The sequence below is a fragment of the Manis javanica genome, chromosome 5 (genome assembly GCF_040802235.1).
Source record: "Manis javanica isolate MJ-LG chromosome 5, MJ_LKY, whole genome shotgun sequence".
NCBI lineage: Eukaryota > Metazoa > Chordata > Mammalia > Pholidota > Manidae > Manis > Manis javanica.
In genome coordinates this window covers 44,360,453-44,380,045 of record NC_133160.1, presented here as the reverse complement: position 1 = coordinate 44,380,045, position 19,593 = coordinate 44,360,453, and the positions used below count along the sequence as shown (strand labels likewise).

Below are 19,593 nucleotides of genomic sequence, written 5' to 3'. Positions count from 1 at the left end.
ACTGCATGGACTACAACTCTCCCCTGTGCCACCTCCTTGCTCCCCAGCATGCCATGGATGCCTGCCTCAGGCCTTTGCACTTGCTGTTCCCTCTGCCCAGAACATGCTTCCCCAAGATGACCTCACTCCATCATGTCCTTCAGGTCCCTGGTTCAATGTCAACCTAAGCAAAAGGCCTTGGACTCTCCTCCCTCCTATTTCTCTCTATACCCCTTATCCTTTATTTTTCTTGACATATTATAACACATGTTGATGTATGTTGACATAAGGTAAATTAATTTGCTGTATGTCTTCCCCATCAGTAGTCCACGAGGATACCTTATTTATCCCTAGTACACAGCACAAGACCTGGTGCACAATAGGTGCTCAAGAAAAATTTGTGCAATGAGGGAAAAAACAAATGAGTGCTTCCAACTGAGCCTGTTCACATTCCTATCCCTGAGGGTCAGCTATGTCCAGGGCATACCCTGGAATTCTACCTTTTGGCCATAAATCACCTCTCTACTTTATCCAACTTCATGTTTCCTCACTAATTAATGAAACATTACTTGGATTCCATTGTTGGTTGACCACCCAGCATCCATCCTCCACTCTTTCCTAATGGGACCCAGTTTCATTTAATATCCACCATCCCCCAAGTGGAAGATGACCTCACCTGTTTCTCCAAGAGTAGATACTGACTGACCAATCAGTGTGTAGCTCTCCCCAGTGATGGCTATTGGTTCAGGGGGCTCATGTCTTGGGCTGGCCCAATCAGATGGCAGGAAAGGTTTTATAACCTTGACAGCGGGGGCCATTTGTTATTCTCCAGCCATTTCTTACGCTCCAGGACTGGCTGTGCACATGGAGCTGGCTGTGGACACTGATTGTTGCAGCCATATTGAGGGAAATCTGACTAGACATGAAGTGGATGGACCCTGAGTCAACTTACTGACATCACCAAGCCATTACTAATGTGGTGCTGGAGCCCACCCTGCCTCTGGACTTCATAACAGGGCCTTTGGACCAGCCTGGTTTTCAGTTTCCCTGTTATTTGCAGCCCAAAGCTGCGAACGAGTGTGGCTGCTCATCCTTCAAGCTCCAGCACCCTCCATGGCAATGCCTCCATTTGCTAATGTCCCAGCATCTTTCCTTTTGAGAACTGCCCCATGGGGAGAGCCTTCAGCCACATGTCACCCCCATCCCTACAGGGTGCAGGCACATGACCCAGGCTGCCGCCAGAACACCCCACTCTCCATCACACATGGTGGGAGGGCCACAGGTCTTCAAGGGGCCAAGCAGGGGTTAATAGAGAAACTGGGAGAGAGAAGCTCTCCTGAGATAGAAATGCCACCACAGCCTGGAGCTGCTGGAGGCAGCTGCCATAGAGAGCTGGCCTGAGAAGGCAGTGCACACAGCAAGAGGCCAAACCAAGAGATGGGACAGGTAGATGTACACACACACATGTGCGCACACACACACCAGTGCCCAGTGACTCCATGTGAACCTTGGACCTAGCTCAGTCTGAAACCAAAGTGGACTTTCCAACTTCATGAGCTGATAACATGCTTTTTACACTTAAAATGAAACTGATTTGAGTCTGTCACTTGTGACAGTCCTTCATAAAACCTTCTGTAGCAACCCAAGCATGAAATAATCTCTCTGGCCTCGGACCCTTGACCATTGCACTAAATTAGATGCCCCTCCCCACTTTTATGAACTGGTTTTCCCATTCACATATATGTTCGGTCTATTCAGCCAGACTGTAAGATTCTTAGGTGCATCTTAACAGTGCATCTTGATTCTGTGGAATTGCCAGACAAGTGCACAAAAGCATATGTGGCAGGGACATTCGTTCCAAAATGCTGACTATAATAAATAACCAAAACCTATGAAAATATACCATAAAGGATGCATTATATAAACTGTGATTCATCATTCAATTAAATATTGTTAAAAGGGATTATGTAAATCCATATTTAGTGATGAGAAAAGGCATTTATGAAACATTGCTAAATGAAAATGTTATAAAATAGTGTGTACAGTCTTTTTTTGTTAAATTATCTATATATGAGTGTACACTTGTACACACACGCGCATATTTCCATATAAGAGTTTGCAAGGCCTTATCACAACAGTTTTTCCCTCTGCTGGTGTGACTCCATTTGTATTTTATAATCCTATCTACATAGGATTATGCTTTGCCCACCCTGAATTTGTATTCCTAGTGTGAAGTTTGTAAATGGTGGGATTTAGAGTAAGGACTCTGTCTTGCACTTTCCTAATCTCTGAGGAGCCTAGGATGTCTAACATGCAGAGAAACCTTAAAAATAACTTTTTATTGATTAGTTTATTCATAATCCCATACAAATTGTTAGCCTGTGGATTTTTTGGAATCATTTTTAAAAAAATTAATGCTATATTTTATAGCTCTGTGGATGAGTCAGAATATGCATATTCTCAAATGGCACTGGACTCAAACCTTCTTTTGCTGCATGACTTGGTGGATTCAATGAAATGCAGGCTTTATCATTTATCTTTGAAAGGACAGCCAAAGGCAGTGATTGGAATAGAGTTGCACATTGGTGCATTAACCAAGATCTAAATAAGCTGTCTATAGCTGACATGCTCAACTCACTGAAACAACCAGGTCCATAAACCATCTCTCCAAGACTCTGTTCCAATATTACATACTGATCCTGTTTCAAGGGAAGAAGCCCCATTTAATGCATTGCAATATCAACACTTGGATTAGGATGAGAAATGAACATATCTGTCAAGCTCTCTGTGCTTTCAAGGGTGGTGGCTATTGAAAACCATGTGAGTTCCTGTGCACAAGGCAGTGTGAAGTGGGGGACACACTGGCACGGCAGCTCTGGACACCCAGAGGGGCCTGCCAGGTGATGGGGCTCCTGTCAGCTGCAGGCACCTCCTGGCATCTGAGGGCAACCCTGTCACTTTGCTTACAAGCAACTGCTCTAATCCTCTGCCATGGCTCCTACTAGAAATCAGGTTCCCACTGGAAAACAAACTGAACAGAACAAGATATTGATTGTGGGTGTGCTGTGTCTCTGTGGGGGTAGAGAGGAAAAGGGAACTTGTGCCTTCTGTGCAGTTTTGCTGTAAACCCAGAACTGCTCTAAAAAAGGTTTGTAATAAAAAAAAACAAACCCCAAAACTAAATGGAATAAAGGAACCAAATGTCCAAAATCAAACTTTAAGTTGCAGAAAGCCTGCTGATATTGACAGTACTATCAATACAACTGGCCCAAGTATTTGATAGAGTGAGGCATTTTTACATTAATTTGATCCTTTCTATATTTCCTATATTGCCACGATAATTGGCAATAATAATATTTAATCACACTATTAATAGTATTTGCCACTCTTTTTTGAGTCAGCAATTACAGGCGTGCTCTAGGTACTTTATATGGACTACCTCACTTAATTTTTCTCCTTAGTGGGAAGCAGGGAGTTACTGTCCCCATTTCCCAGACACTTCAGAGAATGTAGTAACTTGTCTAAGGACACATGGCTAGCAAATGGTAGGGCTTGGATTTGGCCTCAGGACTCTCGGAGCCTTCTGCCAAGCCCAGCTGCCTCCCCTCAGAGAGGTCTTCTCTGATTCACCACCTATCACCACTTTGTATTTCCAGCTAGCCTGATAATAGGTGATCTTCAACCATACAGAGGGAGGGGCAGCTCTAGAATCCCAGCCCTCCACTTTTGGGTGCTGCTGGTCAGAGTAATTGATGTACTTTCTTTATTTTTTTATTTTTAAAAGTTTTATTTTGATTCCATATTCACATACAAATATGTTATCTGTATACATACAAATATGTATAAATGTGATCAGCATGAACATGAGTAAACCCTGGCTACCTCTTTGTTTTCAGTGGCTTCCTATTTTCTTCTACAAAGGAGTGGACCACAAACACTATTGCAATGGAAATCTTAAAACATATCCTTTTGCATTTCCAGGATACATTTCCAGATGTGGAATTGTTGGGTGATGTTCTTTTTAAATATATATATATTTTACAAGGTACACTAAAAAAATATGAGACAGATTTAAACTCTCAAAAATGCTCAAGGGGATCCAATACCCTGGGATGGCAAACATGCCACATGTACCCTGGAATCTGAGCTTGAAGTCTGGCTACCACGACCACAAACAGTGAGTGAGGGGTATCTGGAGAGAAGAAGAGGGCTTCAGCTCAGAGCTCATGGCCACAGGGGCCTCTCCTGTCTGGGAACTCCCTGGGGCTCTGGCTCTGTGGCACAGAGCTTGCACTGCCTGGTCCATGAGCTGTGTCTGAGGTTCATGTGTCCTCCCTTCTCTTGAAGGGCAGCAGCTGTGCCCTTCACAAATCCATACCCACCAGGTCTCAGAGTGTGCTTGCATGGAATGAGCGCCTGTTTATCTGAAGTGTGGGTTCCGTGGAGGGCAGCACTCACAGAGCAGCTGGTGTCACATTTGGAGGCCATTAGGGGCAATGCCTGTGTATCAGTGATGGGCACAGCAGCTGCTGAGAGAAAGGCATCCTGGAGCTTTGGAGGAAGCCCAGGATGGAGTAAAGGGCCTCACGTTAAATCCTAGACTTGGCACCTCCAATTACACCATGCTCTCCAGTTAGCTTGTGGGGCTGTCATGGGGAGTAAATGGAAACAAAGGAGCAAAGGGCATTGGACATGGCAAAGCACTTCATGCAACAACAGTAATGTTGTGAGGATGGGCCCCAGTTAGCCTCCTGGAGGACAAGAGGCATGTGGAGCAGAGCTGAGGAACCCTGGCCATCAGCGATCAGTCGACAAGCAATAAACCCCAGACATGGGCAAGAATATGGTCAAGTTCAACCCAGTTGAGCCCCCAAAGACCCATGTGCTAAATAAATGTCTGTTGTTGTATGTCCCTGAGGTTTTGAAGCTATTCATTCTACAAATAAACAGCAACACAAATATTGTGGCAACAGGTAACAGATACGGCCAACATGATAAAAAGAGTCATAGTGAAAACAAAAATCATGAGAAGAAACTGCCAAGAGAGCAGACTTTCTGTTGTTCTAAGTGACAGTGAACTCAGCTTTTCTAGTCTCCCTGGAACTAGCTATTGCCAGGTAACAAAATGTAGCCAATGAGAATAAGGGACAGATCTAATGAGATTCATCCTTTTCTCCAGTTTGAACATGGATGTGATGTCTGGAATGGCAGCAGCCATTGTATACCATGAGACAACAAGCATGAAGATACATACCCACAATGCTGAGCGTGGCAAAGCCCTGAGGATGACATTCACCAGCTGATCTAAGGTAAAAACCAGCTCCTTTTGTACTTCCTACTATGTGAGAAAATGAACCCCCTATTTGCCTCTGTTGCCATTAATTGAGGTTTCTGTACTTGCTACCATGGGCCTCCCTAATTGACATGGGGCATAGGAGAGATTCATTCTGCTGGGCAGGGGTAGTGAATTAAACCAGAGAAGGCTTCACAGAGGAAATGGCTGTTGAACTGGGATTTTAGAGAATAAATACTACCTCATCTGGCAATTTCGAAGATTGAATGGAACTAATAAAACAAGACAACTATGGTGATAGTAGTTAAACTGAAAAATACCTAAGGTAACAGGAAATCACAGTGGCCTGTGACTTAATGGGGGTGAACAGGCTCATAAGGCTTCTGAATTGTGAGGGCAAGTGTCTCTAAACAGTATGACAGTAACCCTGCTGTTTCATGTGGCATCTACAGTCAGCGGTTTTCACACACAATTTCCTTTTACTACATCGTCTGCACTCGTGTTGCTGTCTTTGATTTCAGTGAAGGGGGTGCAGGAGAAGCAACTCTGAGAGAAGAGCTACAGAACTCTTGCCTTGGTGGAAGTAGTTCTAAGTCTCCTAGGGAATATTATTTGAATAATAACTAAAAAAGTTCTTTTTTCCTTCTCTGTATTTTTCATAGTTTCAGGTGATCATATATGATTAGATTTGGGGAAAAAAGTTATTTCTTTTAAAATCATTTTCCCCTACTAGACACTTGTTATCTCATGGCTCCATGATGCCTTGGTGGGACTGATGTCCTTGTCCACTCTCAGAGTCCCTTGCTGTGATGGGCATCACTCTCCTGCAAACATTCACTAGAGAGAGACCATCACTGAGCCTCACAGCCAGACCAGGGTCCTAAACAAGAGGATTTTGGGGGTAGGGGTTTGCAGGGCAGAGGATGTAGCAGCTGGCTGTGGGTGCCTCCTGGTCCTACCATATTCTTTAAGACTTATTAGTGTAGAGGCTTTTAAATGTCAGAATCGCCTTAATTTGTTTGAGGACCTTTGGCTTACCCTTACACAAAGCAGTCAGGAAGTACTGAGGCACCATCACTGCCTGGGAGTCCTTACACAGTGGCTGCTGGGTGTCAGTGTGCTGGGCCCCAGCCTCCTGGCTCCTGGGTGGGATGACGCTGTACTGTCTCCTGGGTTCCTGATGAACCAAGCTGCAGGGGCCCACATGTTGCAAGACTGATCTGATGCACTTCCTACTTTCCCACTGATGTTTTCCTCCACCTTAAAATAACCAGTCACCTTCCAGTCCTTGTCTCAGGGTCTGCTTCTGGGAGAGCCCAAATTAAAACAAGAGGGAGAGGGTTAAGGAAGATGGTGGAAGGAAGGAATTGCAGTTTGAAAGTGAGACGGGCCACTCTCAGAAACCACTGTCTTTCAAAGGTCTCGGGGGCACTAGCCTAAGTGCCTGACAGTAAGTTTGATTTCCTTGGCATCCATTTCGAAGATGGCCTTCTGGAAAAAAACGCATCGCTGGCTATGCAACCAGATGAGGAGCCAGCCGCCCCACCCGTGAAGGTCCCCTTCAGAACACCCAGGTGACCCACACAGCTGACTGCATGAGGGACCTTGATTCTCCCTGCTGCACCCTAATTCCTGCTTTTATGCTTTAAGTTAGCCAATACAGAGAATACCCAGGAAACCCTGCACCCTGCCCTCGACCCCAGGAAGCAGAGCCCCAGGTCTGGCTCCATCCCTGCATCTCTCTCCCCTCAACTTCCCTGCACAGCCCTGGTGCACCATGCATCCTCCAGGACCTGTGAGTAATGAACCTCGTTCTTCAAAGTGCCCAGGTTGTTACTGAGGTGCATCTCGCAGTCATAAGAAGAAGGACAAGGGCTGGCCTGGCCACAGCCTGGGCTTGGGTAGGAGACTCGTCTGTGGGGGCTGCCACAAGTCGTAGGCCCCATGTGGGTGCCCCAGGCATTCCTAATGGATAGCTCCACTCTTGGGCTGAGACCAACACAAAGCTGGGACTCTCTCTCTTAGTGCCACCCTGGTGGTCATTCTGTCATGAAGATCTTTGGGAACCACTGCCAAGTGAAAAGGTTTATCTTGCAGAGACTCAAATGCTAAAGGAAACGCAGATGTGTTAATGCACCTGCTCCATTAGCATAAACCCTGTAATTCTGTCACATAAAAGGAGTTTCCTGATACCCAGACGACGCCATGGCTGCTCAATGTTCTTGGAGCCCACCACACAGGGGTCACTCTTTTGGAGCCTCGGAAACGAGAGATTTGCCGTCTCTGGAGAAATGAGTCAGGAGCGGTGGGAACGCCTCAGTTTGCCTGCATTCTCTTGCTTCTTTCTCTCCCTCCTCTCTCCACCTTACCCCAGGTGCCTCTCGCATGGCATCCCCTCAGAGATGTGCTCCCAATCCCCGAGGAAGTCATTTATTTCTTTTGGTTGTTAGTTTCTCAAGGAAGTAGGGGTGATAATTTCCACTTCCTCTGGATATCCACTAAAGGAAGGTTCTGGGGACAAGTTTATGTAGCAGGGCTGATGCCCATGTGGGCCGTGTAGGGTGCTCACTGGGTGCCAGGCACACACATTCCCACTGAGCATCACAGCAACTGCAGGATAGGGCACTGGGGTTAGCCTAGCCTTGCAGGTGGGAACCAAGTTCGGTAACATGCTTCAAGTCACACAGTGAGTAGGTGGTGAAGGCAGGTTTTGCACACAGGGGACCTGCCTCCAGAACCATGTTCCTAGTCACCAGCACACACAGACCTCAGGAAGAGGACTGTCTGCACTTTATATAAGGAACACCCACTCCTCTAATCTCTGCCAGGCCTCAAATCTCCTTCTATGGCGACCTCTTGTAAGACAGGGACTCTTCACCTGGGGCCCCTAAACTTCCAGCTCCTCAAGGAGTACTTAGTAAAACTTTAGGAGTTTGTTAATTTGTATGGGAACAAATTGTGTCTTTGTCTCCCTAGCCTCTGAGTGGAATTCAGCCTTTCCTTCCACTGTGAATACAGACAAGCCACAGTAGGACTGGCAAGGCCTGGGCTGTGTCTCAGTGGAAATCACATCCCTGGTGCTGCAGAGACCACAGGAATGTTCATCGCTGCCTCCCGTTGGTTGAATTGGAAGCCAGAGGCATGGAAGCCCAGGAGGTATGGTCCTTAGAGGCCAGTCTTTCAGGATCGAGAGCAGGGCAGAGAAGCGTGGATGATGGAAGTGGGGTGTAGACAGAGAATAACTACCCAGGAAAATTGCAGATGGAAAGGGGAAAGGGGATCAGAGATGGGAGAGGAAGGGTAGAAAGGGGACATAAACAGGTTCTTATGTCTAACTTGACAGCGTATCCATGAAGACATCAGACCTCCATTGTTTCCTGTCCCCCACTGGGGATTTATAAAGGCTCACAATAAAAGCACATACAATAAAATAATGGTAAATAAGTATAAAGCATCAGGACATAAGAAAAATAAAAATAAAAGTAGGAAGTCAAGATCAAGAAGGAGAACTCATGTATTGGGTCATGCACTTTACATCCCACATGGATTTATGCTGCTGGGCACCCAGAAATGCTGGGGTCCTGGGAGGTGGGCCCATCATTACTCGATGGATTGGTTCGAACCCCCATGGGGGTTCCCTGACATATCCTTTTTTGGGATACACAGGCTGACCTGCTTCCTGGACCACTTCCATCTCTAAATAAGCCTATTTCTTGTTTTTCTCCCTCAAATAAAAAGGGAGCAAACCAGGTTGTGGGAGGAGAAGAGGCAAGTTCTCCGAGAGAGGCTGGACCATTAGAAAAGTTTCTCTGTCTCTATCTACATATAGATACAGTTATACATATTATATATATTAGATTTCTTTTAAATTGAATTTTTATTGTGGTAAAAATAGACGTAACACAGTATTTACCATCCTATCCATTTTCAAGTGTCCAGTTCGAAACTGCATGTAGTTAAGCACATTCATGTTGTTCTACAACCATCACCACCATTCACCTCCAGTACTTTTTCACCTTCCTAAACCCAACCTCTGTCCCCATTAAATAGCAATTCCCCATCCCTCCCTCCCTCCCAGCCTTGGGCACCCACCATTCTGCGTCCTTCCCTTTCAAAGTGTTTCCTAGCAGAAGTCTCATTTGGTTTATACAAGAGTAGGCCTGAGTCAGGGCTGAGGGACAGAATGATGGCCAGGAAGGGGTGGGGGCAGCGAATGATGGCAAGCGGGGCATCCTTGCTGTCATCAGAGGCTGTGGCCTGGAGAACAGCGGGGGCCCATCTCCGGTGGGCAGCCCGGGCTCTGCCCTGGCAAGTGTTGCACGAGACATCTTCTCAGTGTGGCCAGAGCATCTGATTTTTTAAGAGAAAAGCTACAAACCCATATTTTAGGTAAAGTCTCCTGAGTCTGAGTAATGGAAACTAATGTGATCCACCTGCTACTGTCTGCCTTGCTGCCTCTGCTCCAGGCACTGGCCTCTAGCTGTTGTCTGAGTAAACCTCACTGGCTCTGCCTCAGGGCCCTTGAACTGGTCATTCTCTCTGTCTGCGTCAGTCTCTCCCCAACCATCCACATGGCTCCCTCTCGTTTCCTTCAGTCTTTGCTCAAATCTCACTCTTCTGGAGCCTCCCATCCTGTATCTTCTCTTACTCTTCTGACCCTGCTCCACTTTTTTCCCCATTTCTCACATTATCTTCTAGCATACTAAGTAACTTACTATGTTTGTTTTACCATCTCTCTCCTTCCTTAGACTATAAGCCCCACAAGGCTGGGATCTTTGCCTGTCTTGTCCTCTGCTGTATCCCAAGTGCCTAGAACAGGGCTGGCACATAGCATGTGCTCAATAAATACTGAGTGAATGATTTCATTGAACAATTGTAAAGCACTGAGCCAGTCAAATGAAACTTGTTGATAGTCAGAATGATGATTTCAGGTCTGGTCCAAATGACCATTCCTTTGATTAGGAAAATGAGGTCCTGGGTAGGTACGTGACTTTCCTGCAGTCAGGCTCTCATAATGGCCAGGTCTGTCCTGAAAGGTCTGTCCCTGGACCCTTAGGTAAAGGTTCTTCCTACAAGTTCATGCTCACTCTCAAGTTTCCCAGTGGAGCTCAGATAAGGACCTAGGTCTCCTGTCCCCTAGGACTTGCTTCATGTGGAAAGTCAAGTTATAGGCACTGTCTTTCCATCCTTTTCCAGTTTATTCCAGGAGGTAGGAATTAACTACCTTACTGCTGCAAGAGTGAACCTATATCTGAGTTTCAAGAGCCCCACACTGAGGACTTCCACACCTCAGGACTAGGTCCGTGCTGATGAAAGTAGTTACATCTGGGGCACCCCCAAGGGCAGAAGCGTGGGATTTTTGTTCATTTCTATATCAACAGGCCTACAAGAGTGCCTGACACTGCTTCTGGAACATTTCTTGAATGAATGAATGAATGAATGAATAAATGAAGCTTATTCTATAGTTGGGCCCTGGGCTCTATGCTGGGCATGCATTAGCTCTTTCATCCACTCAAAAATCCACGCATAGAGAGGTTGGTCCTTCAGAGTCTCCATTTTATAGATGAAGTTTATATTTGGGGGGAATAAGCAGAGTCAGCAATTATTTAAATACAGTGGCGTATGACTTCAAAGTTCCCAATCCTAATCACATGGCCTCTACTTCCAGTGGACTCGAGGCACCAAGGATGGAAAATTTCCTACCTGCCTGGCAGCCAGTCCACCCTATGTTTAGATGTCATTCATGTGTAAGGGCAGTCTTCCTTCAGGTGGTATGAATCAGTCCAAAGAAAAGGGATTCTGGGATATTTTTGGCCAGAAGCAGACCCTCAACTGAGAATCCATATGTGCTGGGAGACCAATAGGGGAGCCAAACAGGAGGGAAAAGAAGCCAAGGAAAGGTGAATGCCAGGAGGCTCCAAGCCTCAGCCCGATTTTCACAGAACTCTCTGTACCACTGAGGTTGTCTTGCCTTGAGACAAAGGAGCTGGGTTTTCAAACTACTGTACTATCAGTCATTGACTATGGCTACCCCAGAGGATTAAAGTTTCCAGGTGCTTCCTATTCTCAGCATCCTAGGTTTTGGCAGTGACCCAAGACCTTCAAAGGTCATAGGGGTGATCCATGAAAAGCAAAGCATATAAAAGCTGTCGGATAGGCACACAGCTAGTAAGGAGGATTCAGGTTGATCTGCTGGAGCGCCAACATGTTTCCAAAGTATGTAAGCATTTTGGTATTAAACATAGAACTATTCATTGAATTCTATGTGAGCTTGGAGGAAGGACACCTAACCTAGGTTCTGGGGAGGGAGGGGGAGGGTGTGGTAAGAGATCTGGAGGAGTTGATGCTCTTATTACATCTGAGAAGATGAACAGGCATTAGCCACGCAAAGAAATCAGGAAAGAATTGGCTAGACAGAGAAAAGCATGAATAAAAACACGGGGTGGTGTATAAAAAATACGTAACATAGTTTGTGCTATAAACTACAACCTGTTCGGTATTGCTGGAGTGTAGACTGTGGGTGAGAACGCAGAGGCAGATGCTGTGGGAATAGTCAAAGGTCTGTTTGGGGAGGCCGTCCTATTCTAGGCTGAGATATTTGGATGCCCAAATACAGACTGGCTGTCTTGGATAGGAATCACTATTGACTCCACCAGGGGAACCTTATGATGGAGGTGATGATGGTAATGATAGTGATGATGAGGAAGAGGATGGTGATGAAGACCGTGATGGTGTCATGGTGATGCTGAGACAATAATGATGACGGTGCTGCTGATGAGACAGGTAATGATGGTGATAATTATGACCGCTGATGTTTATTAAACATTGACCATGAGCCAAGAACTGTTAAAGCTTCATCTCTCAATTATACCATGAGGTGGGTACTATTGTTATCTCACTTTTCAGACAAGAAAACTGAGGCAGAGAGAATATAAGCTCCAGGTCCCAGAACCAGTACAGGATTGGAACTGAACTTTGACCCCATTTGTATGACTCCAGAGCACTCAAGCTCATGCTCTGATGGCTTTCAGCAGCAAGGCAAGAGGAATCACCTGAAGGCTCTGAACATCTACGGGCTTGAGATCTCTCACTCTTCCTTGAGTTGTTTCTTCCCTTTCTTCTTCTTTGCTTCTCAATGACACTTCTCAACTCTCCCCTGCCCACTAAACCTTAGTGGCATATGCTGTAGAGTTCTCAAAATCTCATGTAAACAAACACTGGCTGACCGTGGGCTTGGTTGCTAACACTGGTCTCTTCCTCTTCAGGCTCACTGGAGAAAATGAATACAATGACTTCTACCCCAGTAAATAATATTAGAGAATTTACCTTTTCTGGAGGACACTGGAATTTTTTAATTTACTCAAACTATCTGCAGGATGGTGGAACTCTTCACTTCAAGGTTGGTGAGAAAAAATTCTTGTCCCAGAATTTTTATGAGTACCCTGAGCTGAGCCTTTACAAGGAAAACCACAACAGGATAGGAATTCTCATGCCAGAGTTAGAGCTGAGCTTCTTGCACAATGCCATGTCTTTGAAAGACAACAGGCTGGTTAAATTTATCAAGATAGTTGCATTCTTCCTTTTCCGTAATTTTCTTGTTATTCTGTCTCCAAATACCGTCTTGGGAGCTGGTGGGCACCATAGGGGCCAGATAACATCAAACAGTAGAACTGCAAGCCAGTGGTGAGCAACGAGGACTTCCAAAAACAGAATCAGCCTGAGACACAGGCAATCCAGGCAGGCTCATAATCTGGCGCCTCTTCAAACTCATGTTCTTTAAATATTTATTCAACATTTATTTAGTGGAAGAGGGAAGAGAACACTAATCTTCCATTAATAAAAAAATGTATATAGAAATTAAGCCTCTTACTAATTCATTTCCACTGGTGCAAACACAGTCAATACTCTGAAAAATATTCTAAATCTTCCCCTATTTTTTAAATTCTTATTCTCTTTCAAGTTTCTCCTATAAAAAGAACTACTCTAAAGAGGGCAACTTCTTGTTGCTGAATTCAAAGTTTTAATATTTAATATTTAGATAGTGAAACACATTTCACTCAAGATTGGTAAATACCAAATGCACTGTTCAATTACAATTGCAGCTGGTGAAGTGAGCACTTACAAAGTCCATGTAATAGAAATAGGCTGGTAGTAGCAAAAAGCAGGAAGGTCCTTTTTATTTATTCTTTAGGTGGCTGTTTGCTTCAGATAGAGGAGAATCAATTTACTTGTCTTCAGTTGTATCGTGTGGAAACCTGAGCTAAGTGGTACCATCTTTCCTCCTTACTATAGTGATGTTTCAGCATTCCTGGTGAATTGATGTCCTGAGATGCTCAGATGGCCACCCTATAATCTAGCTCTGGGCACCCAGATGAAATCCATGGCAGCATTCTCCCCAGCTGGGACCACCTCCTTAACTGTATGCCATTACTGTGCCCTGTACTAGAATGAACCTAGCATTATAGGACGTGCTCCTGGAGTGGAAGGCGATTTCCCATAAGTGGTGAAGGGCTACACTGAGTCATTCAGGGTCCCCAGGCTGATTTGACTTGTGATTGGTGTAAAGGGCTAATGGCTGGATGTCTGTGGTAGGGGTCCAGTCTAGGGCTGTGTGTAGAAATGAACAAAGCCAACAGGCTGTGTGGGGCCTAGACTCCAGGCTTCGTTTTATTGCTTAAGATCTAGTGCAGCTAGCAAAGCCAGACCAAACTTCATACTACAGTATGTCCAACCTCACACTTCAATGACAAGCGATTAAAATAAAATAATTACCAGATAATTACTACAGACTTTTAACTAGGAGGTTCAAAACCTCTCTTGCCAGACATTTAGCTTAACTGGGCACATGGGCTCCCTCCCCTTTGGCTGACGTAGGCTAGCTTGATGTTCAGGGGTATTTCAAGGAATCCTTTGAACCTGGACAACAGGACAACAGACTGCTGGTATTGGGATGCCCTTCTTGTGTTCTGTGTACCTGCTGTGCCTTTAGAAAGAGACCAGGGCTCAAGGCCCAGATGCTCTGTGACCAGTCTACTAAAAATCCTCTATGTTGATGGACGGACAGTTTCAACTGATAAGGAGAAGGACTGACTTTAACTGCAGTTTGTAGATGCTGACACCAATATTAAGAGCTGTGGCTTCAAGGTACAGAGCTAAATTTAATGATACTTTTACTGCCCTCTCCCAGGGTTCAGAAAAAGCAAAGAGCAGAATTGCAAATAAGAACCCAGGAGCTCATCTAAAGGCATTGGAGTAAAACATGCTGACACAGAAGAGAAATAAATACCCTTGAGTCTACAAAGGGACTGGAGAGCAGTGGCATCTTAAAGTTTTTGCAGTTCTCTTCTGAAGCTTACAAAGCAGAAATGTAATAAATGTGCCAGTTGGTTACTCCTTGGTTATGAAGAAAGAACAGAATAGCCTGGGTTCATATCTCAGCTGTGTGACCTATGATGAGTATTTTACTTTCACTAAGACTTCAGCTGTCCTTGTCTGTAAAATGGGAAAAATAATAGCACCTACCTCATATGGTTGTTTTGAAACTAGATAACACATGCAAAATTCTTAGCACCATAGCTGGAATGTTGTAAGCCTTCAATAACTGCTGAGAATACCATTGTGGCCATGGTCATTATTATTTTAATCAACTTGTTAGGAAAGTGGGACCAACTAAATTGAAATGAACTCAAGGAATCATTCATACTTTCTTTTTTACAAAAACACAAAGAAGGATTAGCAGACATTTCTTTTTTCAGCAGCATCTGCGGAGGCCAGTTACATGGAAGCAGGCACATAGAAATGGTTTGCTGAAGAGCCCAGTTTCCTTTTCTTCCATTGTCGCGTAAGAGCTGTTGCCCATCCCAAGAAACCCAACCCAAGTTTCCCATTCCAATAAACACATGATTTAGGATTCCCCAGTGTCAGGGGGGTTGGCCAAGACAATGGCAAAATCCAACCCACCCCTGGAACCAATGTTAATTACAACTGAAAAGCAGATGGTGTCTAAATCTAGGCCCATCTGTTCCATGTCTGTGGGAAGTTTCCCCAGAGAGGAAGGCAGAGCCATAACCAATTTCTTTTTGCCCCAAGAAAGACTGGACTTTTCCACTTAAGAAAACATCTTATTATTCATCATGATGAAATTTTCTCTGATCTATATAACCGCAGAAACATTAGGTCAGATATCTGGCAAAGGAAAGGCAGTGAGACACCTCAGGAACCTAGATGGCTACTCAAAACTCAAGATGCTACCACAGGTGAGACAGTCTGGAGATAGGAAAATATTTGAATACAACCTGTCTACTGGTTTGTAAGACAACCCCTTCACTCACACACATAATTCCAATTATTAAGTGGCCTGGATGAGGAAATGATTTTATTGGGTTTGAACACACGTATTTGCATTGCCTGCTTTTTTAAGAACGACAAAGACATAATTTTCCGTTTCTCTTTTTAAACAAAACGTATCAGCTCAGCAGAAGAATGAACACTGTGGCTCCTATGGAGAAAGCCAGTGTCACTGGGTCTGGTCTGGTAAGGACTTCAACTCCACCAATATGAGCCAGTAAAGACAGCATTGCCCAAGGGACAGTGAAGATGCTTCTTTTTGGTTATATATGATCATGAAGTGTGCGCTAGACAGGGAACTGTGCCATTGTGGACCTAATGGGATGTGGCTGACTAGTGGTAACCAGTGATTAGAAAAAGCATGTGGTACATGGAACAGGTGCTATTGGTGTCCGTCAGCCCACTTTTGACAATGAACTTAAGACACACTGGCAGCTTCCCACCCAGGACAGCTTCCCCCTACCTCTCCCATTTCTGCTTTTCTGCCTAGGGAAGCCCCCAGTGCCTTAGCTCATGAACAGAGCAGCTCATGGGCATGCTCACAAACATGTAGTCATATACAAAAAGACAACCTGGTCTAACTCTTTTTAGATGAAACCCATTTTTAAGGAAAGTGGAATCAGGCAGGTGTTTTTGGAGACAGCTGCTGAGTTTGAGGTGGTGATTCCAATAGAGGGACCCCATGGTGAGATGTCAACTATTTAACAGCTGATACCCAGGAAAGACCCAGCCCTGACATGTAGCATTTGTCCGTTGTCAGCGTGTAAATACTACCACCACGGTTAACTTTAGACTACTTGGTGAAGCTGGGGCAAGATGCGCCCCCTCTTTGAGCTAAGATAAGCTGTCGCCAGTGCATTCATGGGCACATTACGGCTGGGGAAGGGGGCAGGACTCAGAATACTGTTAAATGGCAGGGAGGATCTCACAGCATTAAGTCTTCTTTACTTGGCTGATAAAAGCCATACAGGAGTCAAAATGTCATCATCACAGAAATGCAAAGACCTGGGGGTGGGAAGAACTACACTTTGCCCTGCAGACGATATAAACTGCAGACTTCTGAACTGTCTAGGAACCTGAATGCCCATGAGCCACCTCAAAGGGCTGTGGCCTTGGACGAGCCCAGAGGGCCTACTTCTTAGACCACCAGGAATGAAGCGAAGACTTTTTTAAAAAATGGGTTTTGAGAAATATTCAGCTCCCATAAGCATCTGCAGACCTAATGATTGCTGGGTATTTTCTAATTACACTTTTCTGTAACTTTGGGTTTTGAGGTCAGTAAGAATGTAGCATAGCCTGTCTGTGCAGTAAGAGGGAAAATGCTACACAGAGGAAGAATTACATGAACCTAATCACTCGGAGTCTTGGGGAAAGGCATCCCAACCAGGTGTCACAAACCTGTTGCAGAAATGAGTTACATCTGAGTTGTTCGAGCTGCCATGCTGAAATTGTCTTTTCTCTTTTTAACACACTGGCTACTATAGCAACATTTTTACGCTCCAGCTAAAACCAATGCCTCCTTCTCAATATGACATAATTATTTAGGGTTTGCCAGAGAAAACCCACATTTATTAATTAGCTTAACTCAATGGTGAAATTATTCAGCTGAGTGAATTCTACACCCAATTTGGGTGATGGGGGTGGGAGAGAGGACAATTTAATAAGACAAACTGATTATTAACACTATGACCAAGTTTCTCACTAGAATACTTGGCCAGTAAGAAGGGAGTTTTATCTTTGGATTTTCTCTGTGCCTAAGGCACACAGTGAAGGACACTCACAAAGGCAACTGTGGATGCCCACATATGTCGTTCTGTGTGTCTTTGCGGCTGTCAGCCTTCACTCAGCTTACATCACCACGCCCTTGGTGAGGTGCATCTGCCATACTGAGGACAGGCGTCCTTTAAAATTCCGAGCAACTCATAATCCCCTCAGCCACTTACAGGGTGACTCTTGGAGCCTCCTTTTCCCCGTGATAAAGAAGAACTGGCTTGAGGCTGTCCCTTCATGTGTGAATGATCTCCATTTTCTAAATGAGAAACTGAGGCCCACTAAAGAAGGTCTAGATGTTTCTGGGGGATGCAGCAAATCACTGGTGCCACTATGCTAGAAGCAGGTTTCCTGAAGTCTTTCTAGACCAGTGCCTTTTGGCACTGCCTGGAGTGATTTGGTGACTACCGTCCTCAGTGACGCATGCATCTACTGCTCTTTCCCCCGATTGAGCACTGTGTTCATTACTGGCAGCACTCCCAGGCCAACCTGCACACCCAGCGTATACACACCTGTCCTGAGTCTTAGGTGTCACCTTCAGTTTTATAACATCATTTAAAAAGTTTTGGGTTGCTGTTCCATAGTCAGCTGACTGGACAGCATCACTGCTCATAAATGGTTTTATCAGCATTAGTTTTATGCAGCCCGTCAGTCATTCTGTTTTTGAGTATTTACTGAGCACTCACAATGTCAAAGACACATTCTGAGGGGCTCAGAGAGGAGCACAGATTATTCCCATCTGGACTTCAGCCTCTTGAAGTTTACTCAGCTGTGTTCCAGAGAGGCTGCCCTATCTAGCCTTTAATGTGCAAGATTTCACATCTTCTGGGCTGAGTGACCCCTGTCACCATGAAAGTTGACTTACTTTCTTGTGCTGCAGTGAGTCACCTTGCAGCAGCTGTAACCCGCATATTGTCTCCCCTTAGCTTTTAAGTGTGCTGTCAATACCAGTCACCACCTACACTCATCACACACACAGGTGGGCACAAGTGCACACACAGGTGCACGGGCTGCCTATTTGCTATAAATTCCTTGTGATTTGGCAGAGCAACTCTCTAGACATAAAGAAGGAGGGAGGGAATAAGGTAAAGGCTAACCAGTCTGCAATTTTTGCAAGTATCCCCTTTGGAATTTGCCTACCGCACTGCACAGGACAAATCCATGCTGGTTGCAGATCTATGGACATGGGTAAGTACGGCCCCCCTTCTTTTTCTCTGATGAAGCAAGGTGACACAGGTACAGGCTGTCACCTATTCCTGTCCATTCTTGCTTATAGAAACTGACACTGGAGGTAGTTGGGGAGGGAGCCTCTGCCTCAGTGAGAATTACAGACCAGAGAGGGTGGAGGCAGCCAAGAACATCTAGCCGGGCAATTTCAAGAGGGAGCAGAAAGAAGTAAACAAGAGCTTTTGAAATGTTTACCCTCAAAGTTAAAAGTGAATGGCATCAGCTGAAATCGGATGCTTGTTTCATAATGAAATTATATTCAGCCCAGAGATCCAGCCACTAAACATGGAAGAATGATTCCTGTTGAGCACAGACTAAGGGGCAGAAATGTCATTAGTGGGGAAGGGAGGAACACACCCTCTATTTTCCTAAACTTCTAAGTAGATGGCCATGAGCACTTACACTCTAAAGACCTAGACAATTTGGTGGCCGAATAAGGTCCAAATCTGCAGAATGCATCTGATGGTCTCTCCCGGAGCTGGGAGGGAGGTGTGATTCCTCTGCTGAAGAGAGAGGCTGCAAAGAATCAGCTTACCCTTCTATGCCTGACTGAAGCCTGAGAATGGGACCACCACAGGTGGGTTTTTCTTTTAATGGGGAAAGGAATATTCCCAGAATATACTAATGAGAAATCAGAAGAGAGAGAGAAAAAAGCCTCCCTTGCAGGAAACTCAAACGTTTTAGGTTAGAGGTAACTAAACTGAAAATAGTTCCCAGGTAATTAAAAGAGTAAGCAGCTTCCTGCACATTCATCAAAATCAACTTCCAGCTTTTTGTTTTTATTTTTATTTTTTATGTTCTGGCTTTTGAGAGACTGTGATATAGTTTGAGTCCCAAGAGTGTATCAGGCAGCTGAGGTCAGGCTGTTTGGCCCTCTAGGGAGTGAAGGGAAGTGGAAAAAAGGGAGTGAAGCAGCCTCTTGGAACTGATTCCAGGACTCATCAGCAGGAGAGCTGAGAGTGTCCCACAGGGCAGGC

At 45.0% G+C, this 19,593-nt stretch overlaps 1 protein-coding gene across 1 annotated transcript in view; it reads right to left on the bottom strand.

Annotated features, from left to right (window-relative positions):
* Positions 1-19,593, bottom strand: part of SLC24A3 (solute carrier family 24 member 3) — a 444,494-nt gene that overhangs the window by 113,122 nt on the left and 311,779 nt on the right. The gene's annotated exons all lie outside the window — the stretch shown is intronic.